This window comes from Uloborus diversus, chromosome 5 (assembly GCF_026930045.1).
Source record: "Uloborus diversus isolate 005 chromosome 5, Udiv.v.3.1, whole genome shotgun sequence".
In the NCBI taxonomy this organism is placed as follows: Eukaryota; Metazoa; Arthropoda; class Arachnida; order Araneae; family Uloboridae; genus Uloborus; species Uloborus diversus.
In genome coordinates, this window is record NC_072735.1 from 28,589,258 (window position 1) to 28,606,310 (window position 17,053).

The following is a 17,053-nucleotide window of genomic DNA, read 5'->3' on the forward strand; positions in this document are numbered from 1 at the left end:
GGGGAAAGGGGGGCATCATTCTTAGGGGGGAGACATACACTCCTGTTTAAACAATATCAAATATTCTCTACAAGGGATCCCTCTTCCGAAAAGTTTAGGACATTAAATACGGTTTTTTACTTGAAATAAGTTAATATAGTATACTGAAGAATATAAATAATTTCGAGAATATTTTAAAGATCTGAAAACATTATATGCACCTCAGTTGGATATAAAGCTACAATTTACCTCCCCATGACCAGAGCTAAGACGGAATTGCAAGCAAATACACACCGAAAAAGTCAGTTACATCATCCAGAGATTGCAGCTGCACTCTAGCTTTATGCTCAAGAGTCTGGAGTACCTAAAACCATGCTCAGCCGAAAACCTCATATAAAGTTGAGTAGATTATCACACTGGTAGATAAAAATACATTCGCATAGCAGAAAGAGGTGTGCAGACATGGTATGGCTCCTTATCGAAAAAGTGAAGATAAAAGCTAGGGTATAAACATTATATCCTAGCATTATATCCTGCTATTGCTAGAGAAAGGAAGTAAAAAGAAGCGGATGCGTGAAGGAGGTTAGGACAACTCCGTAGAATTTGAAAAATTGATATCAAAAACACTATTTTTGTAACGTTTTGGTGGTAAAGTCAAGTGGGATGGGGTTGAGGTTCCTTCCCAAGTATTTTTCCTTACAAAGTCAATTTCAAACTTTCTTTAGCGATATTAGGGGATAGAATGCTCTTTCCAGAAATTTGCACAAATAAAAGGATAAAAACCCAGTATTATGCTTTCTGTGATAACGTTGAGGTGATGGGAAAGGTCCAAGGGCGATCTCTGGGAGGTATTTCGCTGAAGATCTCGGAAAAACACGATTATAGGCTATCTTAGGGGACGTTAGGAGAGGAATTCTTTGGTGATTTATTTTGAAAAATTTTCAAAATTAAGTCTTTAAGAAGGAGTTTTACTCAATTTCTGGTGAATTTACGTTACTAGGCAGCTCTCCTCCGGAAGTTCTTCGACGTTGAAAACTGAAATTTAAGCTATAACTGGTGACGTTTAGGAAATGAAGAAGGTTCGGAGGCCCTCTCTGGAAAAGTTTCGTCAGTGAAGTTTGAAAGATGCAATTTTAGTCGATGTTTGGTTAAGTTTAGGAAATGGGAAATTTTGGAGGGTCTCTATGAAAATATTTTAACAACTAAAGTGTTCAAAAAGCTGTCCTTGGTGGTCTTGCGTTTGGGAAATGAAAAAAAAAAAAAAAAATAAATATGTTTTGACCAAATAGGGGGCGGGGGTGGGGGCTACAGTCTCCTAGTCCCCCTTCTATTATTATACCACTGTATATATAGCGATTATATTTAAATATAATGCTATTTAAATTCACAAATGTATTGCAGTATTAAAAGTCTCTGAAATTTCGATTTTATCAAGTGTACGTTCGGACCTCAAGGGAGGGGGGAGGCTATAGCCCCCTTAGCCCCCCTTGGATTTGCCACTGCAACATCGCTTTTGACGTTCTAAATCTTATTTAGCACCTCCGAAATTTGTTGAGCAGTAGAACTTCCTCATATATATGTGTTCTGTGCTAGATATTTTCCTTTTAAACTCCCATAGCGATTTCGAAAGCAGGTAAGATAACCACAGCAACTATCGTAACATAGGTATCTAATTGCGTTCTGCATTCTTCTATAATATTTCTTATTAGGTTATACATGTCTAGAGATGTAAAATTTCCGGAACTTTTGAAGTGGTGGAAAAAAACCGGTTTTTGTCGGGAAAAATTGGAAAAAATGGAAAAATTGATTTTTTTTTATGAATGAAAATAGGATTTCTTAATAGCTCTGTGTTTCTGGGAACAGGGGCATTAAAAAATATATGCAATCCAAACATCTACTTTTTCTGCTTGACAGAAGTAAACATAAAGGTAAGTTTAATTAGAAAAAAAAAAAAAAACTTTTTGTTTTATAACTGAGAACTTTCTTGGTCAAACACTAAAAATAAGTCAAGTCGTCGTTCAACTAATAATATTGGGTAAAGTGTGACCAATCATAACAATTACATTTTCTTTTTTAGATTGCCTTTGAAACTTGAAATAATAGTTGCAATTTCTGACGTTCAAACATGATTGATATTGTTTGAAAAAAAAAAAATTATTATTTCCCTTCCTTACAATGTGTAACTTTACTGTCTGAAAATGAAAGCCATTGAATTTTGATTTTTTCTTATCCAGTCAAAGTCCAAATCAAAACTAAATTAGTTTTTCTTTTTCTTTCCAACAGAAACCCCAAACCAAAACTGCGCAATGGTTTCTAAAGCTGAACCAAAACTTAAACTGGAGTTTCAGCAGTTTATTCATACGGCCGTGCTAAGCACGAAAGTAAAAGTCGTCAAACCTGCACTTTTGAACAAAACTGAGTTATTATAACCAAGGTTTTCTCTATTTCGTATTTTACTTCATAAATAAAATCTTTTAGGGTCACTTGATCAGGAACAATGTTAAAAAATTCCGGGAAAAAAAAAGGTATCTGAATCAAATGTATTGAAGAACCAAACTTCAAAACACAATATCTCAGCTTGAGCTCAATTGCAAATGGGGTCGTTTCCTAACTTGCATTATCAAAGTTAGACAGTATTTTAACATACAAGGAGGGAGGGTGGAAATTGCATCAGAATTTAAGTGTAAGAAGTTTCTAATCATTTTTTGCTGAAAATTTCAATTAAAACTTTATGAAAAGTTAAAAAAAAAATGATTTTTCAATTTTTCCGGAGTGGAAATAAACCACTTCGGAAAAAAAACGGTTTTTTTTCCGAAATTTTCCGTTTTTTCCGACCGTTTTCATCTTTATACATGTCATACATTTATCTTCTTCTACCCTTAAATAAATAACAGGGTTCGACGAAAGAGGAAAAACATTACACCTCATCTATCTACATTTCGTGTTTTAAATTCATGCTTAGGAAAATTTTTAGACCAAAGGCATGTCAAACGCGTTAACTTTCAAGGATAATGTGATATGTAAATGACAGAATCAGTGTTTGAATTCAGTTTATTAATTTATGATTTTAAGTTTAAAGGTTCCTTTACATTAATATACAAATGTTCTCTAAATATTAAGCCATTTCCCTCAAACCACGCATCGAAATTTACCCTTTATACACCACTTTTCTTGTGATTTATTCATTGTTTCACAACTAAATACAGAAAAATCTATCTAGTACGTAATGTCGTTATTTTAACGAATTCGTTAAAATAACGACAAATTTCGTTATTTTAACGAAGCATGCAAATCATGTGTTCTACAGTGGATATCTGAACATGTGAACGTCGTGCGAAATGAATTTTCAGACTCTCTGGTCAAAGAGGACAGGAACTTGGTTCAAAAGAGAACAACTATTGCACTTGCTGATGCAAATGTTGTAGCTAGACACAGAACTTTAACACATGCATCAAAAACACCTCTCATTACAGATTTTGATTTTCCAAGAGTCATCACATCGACAATTGCGAGACTTAGAACAAATGAGGGTATGAAGATCCACTCTGATAAGTAAAGATCTTATGTCCAATGAAAACACTGCACAGATAGTCAGCTAACGCCCAACCACATCTTGAAGTGCCCAGCGATCTGAGAAATGAACTAGCTCCGCTCAGCGAGTTGCCGCAGGAGTCCTCTGCAGTTAGGACGCACTGATGCTGGCTGAAGTTGTGATCAAGACCTTTGGTAAAATTTAATGTCCTGTCCATGGACACAAAAGCAACAACAGCGAAGAATGCACATTGAAAATACCGTGAATATCACACATATTTGTTTACTAACTCAGTGGCACCACACCATATGGGGGCCAAGACCTAATGTGCCTCTCTTTCAAGATGGTTCTGGAGCTTATTCACATGGGGGAGACCGGGACAAGATGACTATGTTAACAATTTTTGCTTTTTATTAATTTATTTTTAAGGATAGTAAAATTAATTTTACGTGAGCTGTTAGAGTGTCTTTTTTAGTATTAGATATATTACCACTTAATTTTTCAAATGAAAATAATAAAGGATAGTTTTAGTTTTTCGTAACCTTAACAAATCGTCATCTTGCCTCAGTACTGGGGCAAGATGACAACACTGAAAAGCTTTGAACATATTTCATGTTTTGAATATGTTACTTAGTTTAACAAATGATAACTGTGTTTTTACATCTTACAAAGTATCCAGTTAAGCGTAATGCATTGCAGCGGAATGCTAAAGCGTTAAGTTGTGCAGCTAACATTAGACACAAATAAAAATGCCATTTTCATGTTTGGAACATTCCTCATGCCACCACTTTTACAGCAATGGATCCATTCTTCTGTTGGAGTGTCACAATATTCTTCTTTATAAGCAGGGCATCTTTTTAACACCATCCTTTGAAGTTGATACAACTGGATTGCTTGGCATAAATTGTATTGACTTGGGCCTACAGGAACTTAATTTGAGTTTTTTTACTCAATTTATAGCTTTACGAGCTTATTTTCTAAATAAACCTTTCTTTCCTACCAAGGTTTCCTACTACCAAGGTCTGACAATTAACAGAATTATTCTGAGTTTCATCGCCAAAAACATCATAGTCCGCTTAAAACAAGATCTCGATCATACATTTTTTAAACCATTTATCGGCATTTCCAACTGTAACTGCTTTGAAGTAAGCGGTGTTCAAAAGCACACCAATATTTTTGTCCATGATAGTTTGTTCTAGATGAATGACCATAAAGTTGTCACATGCTTGGCTACATTAAGTTTTTGATGGACAGAGAAATGACACATAAGAAGCTAGAGACAATGCGATATGTGGGGCGTCAACTCAACCATGATAATATTTTTACACTGCAATATAAGATAGCCTGCAAAGTTATGTGAGATTTACGATTGTCAATAATCCACAGAGCAGGAGATTCTTTGCCTGGTTTCATTCAGTCAACTAGTTATTTGGTCAACTAGTTTATAAATATCCTCTGGTCACCCGCTTTCGAACGACACGTCCTCTAGCCCCAGAAGAGACAAATAAGCGTTCACGGGATTTAATAGAATGGACAACATAGTTAGTTTAATAATTTCCGAAACACGGGGTAAGATGAAGAGCTCGTCATTTTGCCCTGCGTTTCGGCCCGTCATCGTGCCCCGGACTGCCTGTTTGAACGGATTCGTTTCCATTGCCATAAATGAACGTGATTAATTGAGATTTAATTATGGTAATCGATAAAATTTAAACTAAGTTACTCATAAATACTAAAGAGACACGATATATTCTTATCTGTATCTGTAACAGAGCTTATTTACACATGCATAAAAGTTATAACGTAGCAACGGTAAACAATCAGAGTTTCAGAACTAACACAAATATGGCGATTTAAGCGCCTCTGTACTATTAATGAACGAACAGCGGATAGGAGAGCCAATAGTATCCAATTGATGCTGTTACCTAGCGGAAAAAGGGAAAAATTAATGCATTCGTCATCTTGCCCCGGTCTCCTCTACATTTGTGATATGATATAAATATCTTCATATTAAGAGAGAATGATATTTTCTTTACAGAAGAAAATAATGATTTTATTTGTTAAAACTTTTAACTTTTAGTTTTATGTTTTTTTCCTCAGCATTTTCGTCTGCAAGAAACAAGCAACTTTGAAATTTACTTTCAAAATTATGTTACTTCCTTTTAATGCAGCCGAAATCTCCTAAAATGTCTTTTTTTAGAAACATTTAATTTCAGAAATTCCTTGACATAAAAAATGCCTTTCAGAAGATGCATGCGTTATAAAATTAAAGGAAAAAGTAATCTTTCCACATTGTCTCGGCTTCTAGAAGTCCGCGTGTCTCAAGGCTTAATCAAAAACGGGGGATATTCCTTCTTGAAAGATGGAAGTAAGAAATGGGGAAAATATTTTCGTTGGTGGAGTTTTTCTTCGGAAAAAAAAAAAAAAGGTTTGTAACTTCGTTTCCCTGTCTCTGCTTTCGTTTTCACTTTACGTTTATTTTCTACTATTAAGAAGAAAACTTACAAGAGTAGGAATATGCAAAATACTTTTAATCGGATTTTTCATGCAAAATCATGAATAAAGAGTGGACCAAAAGTGCTACGTTTATTAAAGTGATTTTTCTATTTATTTTATCAGTCATTTTTTCATAATTATTATTTTTTACATTCTAAGTTTTTTATTCCCAGAGTAAGTCCCAAAATGCTTGTGTTTAACTTAACTCTGACTCAATCTTCAAAGAATAAAAATGCTCCAGGAAAAGCTGAAAAAGGTGTTAGATTTTTCTTAGTATAAAAAACTGAAACGGAACGAAAATATTCGCCTGTAGCAAGAATCCGCTAGCTTTAAATTTAAACCCACAAAAATTCCGTTTCCTTGCTCATTTCTTAGAAACACAAGAATGCATTTTTTCTCTATACATTAAAAAAAGGAAGGTCGAAGATATTGTAAAATATCGTCTGTTGCGGGCCTGCTTCCCGCAGACCCCATAGCACATACACCTTTGAAGTTTAAAACAAAATTTCTTCGAGCAATATGGTTTACACCATGGAGTTTTTTTTAATAATTTTGAATTCGTTTTTTTCGTAAGTAATTTTTTAAGCTTAAATTTCAAACAAATTGCCTATTAAAGGGATGAAAAATTTCCCACACATGTCATTCAAAAGAGCTTGTTTTTTCGCATCAGATTAAGTATTTCCCAATTTTCCAATTACTTAGAACAGCAGCTAAGGATTATTATTCTAGTGAAAGTCCTGGGCTGAACTTAATTCAAGCATGGAACAAAAGCGCAAAATGATACAAAAATTATAAATTTGAAAACTATTTTTCACTTGTACAAAACTGCCGTTTTGCAATGCTCAAGAGTTTGTGAGCACCTATAGCTATCAAAGTTGGAGCATATTTGTTGGCAACCTGAGGAAGAGGTGCTCTTCAAAGCGTTTTTTTTTTTAAAAATAACTTTGGGACGTGGTGACCTGATTGGTAAGGCATTGGACTTGGGGCCGGAGGGTCTCGGGTTCGATCCTCGCTGGTCGAAGATCCACCGTCGTCATTAATGGTGACTGGGCGACGTTAAATATGAAAAAACGTCCTGATCACAATGTCCTCCAAGTGAAACAATACCTCTGGGGATGCCAGACCAGAAAGTTATTCGGCTCCTGGCTTGGTTCTAAATTCTCGAACTGCTCATAGATGGTACCACCATCTATTGCGTTACCTTCTGAAGGCAAGGCGCCTGGCATGCAGTCCTTCATAGTTTGAGGGCCAACTTAGTGAAATAACTTAGTTATGCGCATTTTTATCAAGCTATTTTTGTGTTCGGGTTTTAGAGGGATTATCCTGATTCCTCCTAATAGATGATTTAAATATTTTCTAACCAAATAAAATAGTGAAGCAATCTTGGGGGGTTGGTGGGCGCCAGCAAGCAGAGGGTGGAACCAATTATTCAAACAAATAAATAAACGGAGACTTTGGAATATTTCATAAAATATGGTAATATACGTCTTCTTTTACTATATTGCTCTGTCTTGGGTAGGCTGGTAGGACACGCTTTTTAATCGGTGCCGAAAGCAAAAGTGAAAAATAGCAAATATAATGTTGATTGTTAACAAAGTTAAAAGAATAAACTTAAAACCTGAACTAAAGCAAGAACATTGGAACATTTTAAATGTGGATAATGTACTTTGAAACTTAAAAAACTTCGAAAATGCTCCAAGTTATCGACTCTTTTCAAGTCATCAGTTTTAAAGTATTTTTTATCTTGTTATCATGCCAAGTACCTGTTCATTAATCGAAATGCAGGACTGGCATTATAACCTTAATAACGAATTTATTGATAGATAAAAAGAAGCATTTTTTTGACCTATTAATTTCCCTTGCAAATTATCATCAAACCTGTATTGCATTAAATGACAGTTTATAGAAACTATTGGACTTTTTTTTGTTTTTGTAACACATGAATCAATAGCTCTTTGCCTTTTATATGCCCTCATCTAAATTCCATATTGACATCGCTTATGCATAGGCAATCGATAGCAGCACTAGTAGTACATAATACAATCATATTAGATTAGAACCATTTCGATTGCAGTGAATGGCGTAGTCTAAATTGTAGAAGCGCGAATCATCGTAATCGTAATGCACGTGACTGTTTGCAATCGAAACAGTAAGGCTCAATTTGATTACAGTTAGAAGGGTCAATCCTTACAGTAGTATAGTGCTATTTCAATAAGTCTTTCAGAGTATCATTACTATGGAGTGGACGGATTTATCTTACCAAACATCACAATAATATTTTCACAATTAAAAGGATTATTTTTTCACGAAGATTAGGTTATACCTTGAACGAAATCTTTCATTCAAGTTTGTCAGTCTCTTCTCTGTCTTACGCTTGAACATTTCAGTTTATTGCTTATTAATATACAATTGATTATAAATATAGTCATATTTTCAAAATGCCGTAAAAAATAACCATTGGTCAGTATGACTTCTTGAACAAGGGAGAAATTGTATGGAATAAGGAGAAAAAAAGTTCCCAAGTTTACGAATCTAGCTTTTGAGAAACTTCTGCCATTAAGAAGTATGGAAAACAGCTTTGGTATGATGTCAGCCTTGGATCTGCAGAAAATGATAAAAAATTCGAAGAAACAGGCCATTTTAAAGTGAATTTGGAAAAGGAGTGAAACAGTTGCTTTGACGTCAGTAGGAGATTAGTTCAAATTTGACGTCAATTGAGCGGACCGGTGGTTCTTTTTATACAGTATTTTGAAAAGGGGACTTTAATTATAATATACCTGTATCATTTCCAATATTGTGCCGATGATCGTTTCATTTTACCTACAGTGCTGGCCAAATTATTAGATTAAAGAGGTTTTTTTTCCTTTTTGTACACTATTTGAGCTAAAATACTATTTATTTTACTGTTAAAGTACAGTACATATTGTACACTGATTATTACGTTATTTTAGCATAATTTAATGTTTGCAGTTGGCAGCACTGTCTGCTTTGTTTATGTTTCTTGTTTATCTACCTACCAGGAACATAACCTCAATCAACTTAAACAGTTCACTAGTTCTTTTTATTAGTGTGTTCTGTTATACTTAAAGTTATTTTTAGGTAATTAGTGAGTATGTGTATGTGAGTATATATAATAGTGAGTATAAACAATTTTTTACCTCCTTTTTTAAAAAGTTAAGAAATGGTGTAAACCTTGTGAAAAGTATGCCAAAAAGACTTAAAATGCGCATCAAGAACAAGGGAATGCATGCTAAATATTAGATAATTATTTCACTGTTCGTTAATGTGTCTATGGTTATGTAATCAATAAAGAATTTGCTTTTAAAACATTCTTAGTCTAATAATTTGGCCAGCACTGTATACTCTATCATACTCTTGATAAATATATGATCAAGTTTTTGAACAAATTTTAAGTTAAATTAAAAGCAGTTCACTAGTATTTCGTAAAACAAAATCTTCTGCACGACTTTTATTTTATAAATTATCATATATTAAGGCTTTGTACTTGCATATAATATTACAGTTTTTAAGATAAATGGGTATCTTAGTGTTGCGCTTTTCTAAATAGTATATTTTAAGTAGAGCACTCAGTCTTAATTTTCTGAAAATTTACTAAAAATTAGTCAAATCCTTCCTTTATAAATTTTTATAGTCAACTCAGAAATAGCTGAACTTGAGTCAATCTTCTAGTAAAAGGAAATCGAAAAAAAAAAAAAAACCAGTTCAGAAAAAGCAGCGCTTTATTTTTCGTTTCAACTAAACACTTATTGAGCCTATTTTTTTTTTTTGCTTAGGATTTTTGGCCTACATAATTTGGGAAAATTTCAAAACATTCCATGGCACAAAAAAAAAAAAAAAAAAAAAAAAAAAAAAAAAAAAAAGACTATTCAACTATGGGGACTGATTTGCTCTGAGAACTTGATAATATTTTTGCAGAAATAAAGATGTGAAAAAAATTGTTCACTTGTGCCCTCTTTTCCTCTACGTAAAAATGTTACACACGTCTAAATGTCACACATGCCTTATATTACTTTCAATACGGATTATTTCTTTAATGAACTTCTCTTAATATTCTCTCCTTATGAAAGACAAAATAGTTACTTGTTTTTTCAAGTAAATATTTGAAAAAAATATCGGTGCTGAAAACTGTTTTTTGTTATCACACCAACTTAGAATTTAACTCTTTTTGTGTAAAAAATATCATTGCTGAAAATTCCCCCCCCCCCTTTTTTTTTGTTGTCACACCAACTTAGATTATACTTCCTTTTATGTTACTTTCGATGTAGGTTTTTTTCCTTTCACGATTTTTCCTTTTCCCTTTTATAATTATCTACAAATGAAACAAAATAGTTATTTGCTTTTTCAAGTCACTTTTTTTGGATATGAAACAGTGCTAAAAACTACGTTTTTAGTGTTACATAAGCTTACATTGTAGTTTCTTATGTTATTTTCGACATAGATTTTTTACTTTTAGTGAATTCGTTTAATACGCTTCTTTAACGGAAGACACTTCTCTAATTTCGACAAATTTGCATAGAGAATCATTTTTCACATTTTAAACTTTATTTTCTTTAGATTTGATTTGCTACTTTTGGATCTTTAGATAATTTTACAGAATTTCTTTGTTCCTAATTACTTCTGTCTTTAATCGATGAGAAATAAAAGTCAAAATGAATCATTTAAAACGTAGCATAGACCTCATTAAAAGTTCAAGGTGATTGTCGTTAAAGAATCTGAATGACTTTTCGTCGAAAAAAATGAATGAAGCTGATATAAAATTGATTTTTTTTGTTCAAGCATGATTAAAATTTGAATTGCTTAATCATCCTCAAGCAAAGTTTCTTAAAAATGAAACTAGAGCTTTTAAGTTTAGCTTTTCTTTCTTTTATTTAAAACTATATAGCTAGTGGAACGTTATTATTTCTTTCATTCGGAGAAATAGTATAAAATAGTGCTTACTTATGTAATCATAAATTGCATTTGGTTTTGAATTTACTGCTCTTTAAAAAACCCATTTTAATTAGAAGCTGAGCTTTTGAATTAGTTATTTTCTATTTTAACAGTTTATTGGAATTTTATTTTAAAAGAAGCTGTTGATTGGAAATAAAACTGCGCTCATAGATTGGGAACGATTTTTTTCCCCTTCCGTAAAACTATTACAGTTAATTTTTCGAAAAAATTTAAGCAACAATATTTTATCTCTTTTCAGCTCTTAATTTCATTTTCATCAACAAGCTTTCTTCGATTAATTAGGTTAAATGCTTGGCACTTTCGTATTTCAAATCTTATATTAAGAGAGCAAATTTAATTTAAAGTTAGAAAATTCTTACGGACAAATTTATCATCAAGTTTGTATTTTAATTCCAAAAATAATTATCTTTCTAGAAGATTGGAATGCAGCAATCGAAGTAAGTAAAATCAAATCAAAAATTGCGGAGAAGAGAAAAAAAAAGGAGTGTGACATTTTTATGGTGTTTCGCAATTTTATACTTTAATAGATAAATGACTACCCATCTTTTATTTACCTCATGATCATGAGTGAGGAAGAGGAAGAAATGCCATATTTTTGTAATAAATAGAAATTGTAGTCATAATCAGAAATTTTAAGTATTTTTTCCTTGCCATTGGGGCTAAGTAAGAGAGCAATAACCTGATGTGGCATCTGGTCTGTAATGCAGCATCATTAAGGCGTGGATGTCAATGGCACAGAGAGTTTTGGTCCCCACTTTCCCGCCACACCACGTAGGCTCTCACGATGTTTAATTGCACCTGGAATTTAATTTGGTCGAGTAAGCTTGAGCCAAATAGCTCCAAGGGGCTGTCCACAAATGATGTTCTGCCTTGACAGGGGTGGGGGTACGTGAGGTTGTGACAGTTTGTGACAAGGAGGAGGGAGGGAGTTAAAAGAAGTGTGATATCAGGCTCATTTTATGTAAGAATATATTTACGAAATGTTACATGTGGCAAAGGGAGGGGTGATGAAGGGGGGGGGGGGGGTAGGAGGGTCTTAAAGTAAGGAAAAAAAGTGTGACATAATTTATTTTCAGCCCCGAAAAGGATCTTGAACGTAATTATGAGAAAACGGTTCTACCAATTTGCTGCATCTCTGAAATCTACTGAGTGACTACTTGTACTGCGGGGTTCAGAACCAACGATCAAAGGCGTATCAGACCAATGTCTAACCACTAAGCCACATAAATGCAAAATTAAACTAATATCCTCTATTTTTACACGTTGCAACAGCAACTTGATGTTAATTTAGGTTCATTAAATATTTTTGAAAGTGTTTTTTCTTATTTTATTATTAAATATCAAGTGTTTTAATTTATAATTTTACTGTAACCAGAAGTTTTAAAATGGTTTTATTTTTACTTGGGAAGTAGTTTTTTGCTTCTCATTATGAAACGACGCTTACATTTCAGAAAACTTAACAGAGTCTTAACTGGAAAAAAATGCTTCGACCAGTTGCGACAGTCTGCGCTCAGCAGGTTCCGTCCTGTAGTCACGTAGAAAGAACTTCTTTTCTGCGGGCATCCGTCCCGAAGGAGTTGGTAGTTGAATTAAAGAACGATATTTTCAGAACAACAAGAGGCAAAAAATTTGGAGACTGTTGAGCTTTTTCTGAATTTCAGGCCATTTAAAAGAATTCAGAATTTACTTGCATTTTCAACGAATTTTATTAAACTTTTTCGGACTTTTGAAACTCGTTGATTCAATAAATAATAAGTTTTTCCATATGTTTCCTTCTTTTTTAGTTCTTAAATTTATTTTGTTCGTAGAAATATTTGACTCAGGAAAAAGCTATTTTAATGTTTTGAGTTTTATTGGGCGCTAGTCAAATGATTTAATAAATCATAAGTTTATGTATATGTTTCCTTCTTTTAGTTGTTCAGTTTGTTCATAGAAATATTTGACACAGAAAAAGACTATTTTAATGCTTTGAGTTTTTTGGGATCTCGTATTTTAAACTAATTTTCGAAATCGTTCGATTTGTCTGTATGCGCTGTGTTTTTAAAGTCTCAACTTAGTTATTTGTATTGTTTTTAAATATTTCAATGTTTCCACGTTTGTTGCAACATCCTTTGTATATTTACAATTTCTACAAGCGTACGAGTAGTTTTTTTTTTTTTAAATTCCTTTTTACCGTTTAGTTAGCATATTAAAAATTACCGAAAAAAACTTCTCCAGTCAGTTTGTTCAAAACAATTACGCATTATTTAGCGCTGAGTTTTCTTTCCTTAATGGGAACATTTTTGAAAAGAATTGGCAATATAACAAGGAGTGTTAAAAGAAGTTTTAAGGGGTGAAACGACTCACATTGCTTTTCGTAACGGAAGAATAGCTGAAATCTGCAGCATACAAATGCATACGTATTTTTAAAAGTTCTTGGAACTAAAGTATCATTTTTAATATAATCTAAATTTTAACTTTTTCTCGAGGAATTCAGTTTTTTAACCAGAAATTTGTTTAGCGTATTTCAATACATTCTGCTATGTTTTATTTTCTTGCAGGCAACTATGGGTTGATTTGATTACTCTTCTTTTGTTTCTAATGAAAAATTATGAACAGTTACAGCTAAAAACCAGAAAATGTTAAAGATCACAGAATACAGAAAAAAAAAATTGAATTTTGACATTTGGAATTCTAATTATATTTTTCGTAATCACGAGTGTGTTTGTATGTAGGCGTGTGTGTTTGTGTCTGTGTGCAGGCATGAGTGTGTGTATGTGTGTGTGTTTGTGCTCGTGTGCTAGCATGTTTGTGTGTAGGTATGTGAATTTTATCATGATAAAATTCACGACGTTTTGAACATTTTATTTACAGATAGCACTGACTGTAGAGCACTCAAATAGACGTTTGATATTTCCACTTCATGTTACGTATCTGCCGTGGAACGATAAAGGGCAGTAACGTCGTTTTGCATTTTTTGTTTGCATTTTTTCGTGTATAGTATGTTAGCTTTTTTGTACAAGCTTAGTTGGTTTCTGTTGAAAAAGAGAGTGAAAAAAAATATAATTCCAAGATTTTCCTATTGTTAGTACTGAATAAAAAACACTTCACTTTAAATATCGCAAAATAAAAACTCATTTATGCAGATACTGCCGTTTACCTGGTTTCGGCAGATATATTTTTTTTAAATAACCCGCGAATCCTGCCTTCTTTTTTTTTACTTATTTGTTAATGCATGCTCACTTATACATTAAATAATGTATAAAATTATTACAACACACACAATGTTTTAAGCTAAGATAATACTAACTTAAAAATAATAATTTCAATAACGACGTTAAAAATTTCCAATATTTTTCATTTGCATTTTTAAAGCTCAACTTTACTCGCAACTTTCAACCGTTCTTTCAAATAACATATTGATATATCATGGCGTCGAGGAATTTAATAATAATAACTGCAAAAAACATCACACACTTCCCTTCAATATTGGCTTGAGATTCAATCTCGACCCAAAGCTGTCACTAAGAAAGTTATGAAATGTCGCTTTCTTATTTCAGATTAATTTTAAATATTTCATTATGTTATCATTAAATTTGTTCTCAGGTATTAATATATTCATGAAGTGAAAAAAAAGAGATGCTTCTCAAGAAAAAATTATTATTCATGAAAAGTTACTTCAATTTTGTGTGAACGCACAAGCTTTAAATGTTGCCCAAAAATTATGCACTCTCTCAAATTTATTACCAGATTATTACTTTCATTGAGAAATCACGAATTGCTTGTTACCCTACTTGGCCAAAGTTGATGTCGCTCTGATTTTTCAGAATGCCATGACAACGGTTGTTTTTAATTTTAATTTAAAGAGCGAAATTTTTGTCGCCATTGTTACAAATCGTCTGCGGTTTGATTTTATTTAAATTTTTTTTTCAGTGCATAACTCAAACAGACTTTACATTAAAAAAAGTTTTTTTTTTTTTTTTTTTTTTTTTTGTGTAAAAAGACGTTTTTTTAAAGAAATCACTTACATAAATGAACTTGAACAGCAAAACTTCATCTAAATGCCAAATTTTCAGATGACTAATTTCCATCATTTACTAAATGTTTTCTTTGCTTACTATTCCATTAAACATTGAAAGATGGCAAGTAGTTCTCCGTTATTGAAAGGTATTACAGACTTTAATCCATAAAGTTAAATTGTTTGAATTTTATATTTAATTTCTAAGCAGATGACAAATGTTGATCACAACTGTGATTTCTTTAAATGTATTAAGTTCGCTATAGAGAGGATAAATCACTTACCTTTTTTTTACCTTTTAATAATGTAATGCAGCGTTTCTTCTGTTATTGAAAAAAATTCGTTTCTCTAAGTAATTTTGTTTTATAGTGCAGTTTTCTAATTGCAACAAAAATTCTGCGCATGAAACAGTTTTTGATTCAACCAGTATTGTTTCTGATAGTATTCTTCTTCTTGAAGTTCTTAAAATTTCATGTCATTTAAGTTAAATATTTCTTAGAACAATTTGCTATTTTCCCCCCTTTTAATGTTGAAAATAGTAATCTTTACTAATAATAAAGCTGAAAGTCTGTCTGGATCTCTCTCTGTCTGGATGTCTGGATCTCTCTCTCTGTCAGGATCTCTATGACGCGCATAGCGCCTAGACTGTTTGGCCGATTTTCATGAAACTTATTACAAAATTAGTTTGTAACATGAGGGTGTGCACCTCGAAGCGATTTTTCAAAAATTCGATTTTGTTCTTTTTCTATTCCAATTTTAAGAAAATTTTACCAAGCAAATTATCACAACGTGGACGAATAAATTACGAAAATATAACGTGGAACCGTAACATGGGCAAGCAAATGAATAGCAAATTGGCGAGAAATTCATCATCCATTATTTGTAAATATACAGCCGAAATAAGTGATCCTTTAATTTTTTACTACAGGCAAAGCCGTGCAGCATCCACTAGTAAGGAAAACAAAACAAGCATTTTAGGAGTGAGACACTAAACTTTTCTGTTGGTGAGATTTTTCAAGCTCACTAACTACTTTGAATATTGAAACATTTTTTGTAATGAATGAACGACTTTGATGTAAGATATAAAAAACTATGCCTAAAAAGGGTCATATTAATGAATAGTTTTCACTGCATTTCGTTTATAAATTGCTACCGGGAAGATAAAAACCGCCTTCCAAAAACACTTAGGAACTAAAAAGCGAAAAATAACCGATTACTTATATAGTATTTCCTACCTAAACCTTTTAGAAATGAAATTTATTTTACAATTCCACCACAAGAATCAACTAAACGAAACACTCAATAATGAAATAAACAGCGATTTCAATTACTATATGATGAATTATTTTAAATACCTAACTAATTATGTATGATCTCTTAATTTTTAATAACCATTTGAAGTCGGGGCCTCCTATAAACTACCACCTAACGTAACTGAGTAGGTTTAGTTTTAAAGACTTTCGCGTTTTCTTAAATTAGTGTTTAACTCAGGATTTGGTGGCTTGTCATTTACGTTAGTTAGTAGTTTATAGGAGGACTACTTCAAACGATTATAGAGATCATATATAATTAGTTAGGTATTTAAAATAATTCATCGTATAGTAATTAAAATCAGTGTTTGTTTTATAATTGGGTGTTTAGTTTAGTTGTTTCTTGTTCTGGAATTGTAAAATAAACTTTATTTCTAGGTTTGGGTAGGAAATAGTATGTGTAATCGGTTACTTTTCGCTTTTTAGTTCCTAGGTGTGTTTTGAAGGCGGTTTTTTTTATTTAAAAGTAATCTTGTTTGAAGAACAAAGCAACTTTATGACTCAAAATTTAAACGTCTCCTTGATTTTTTTCAAAATAGCAAATCTTGCCCCCTTGATTGAATTCCTGCTCATTAAAGGACCTGTGTGCCAAATTTGGCTACGATCTGACTGAAACTGTGAATTTGCATACTGTATAAGGAACATACACACACTCCCCCGTCCCCCCATTTATATATCTATATCTATCTATATATTTATTCATCCACCTGTATATATAAATATATTTAGAGACATAATGAATAAGAAACCCAAAATATTTAAATTACAACG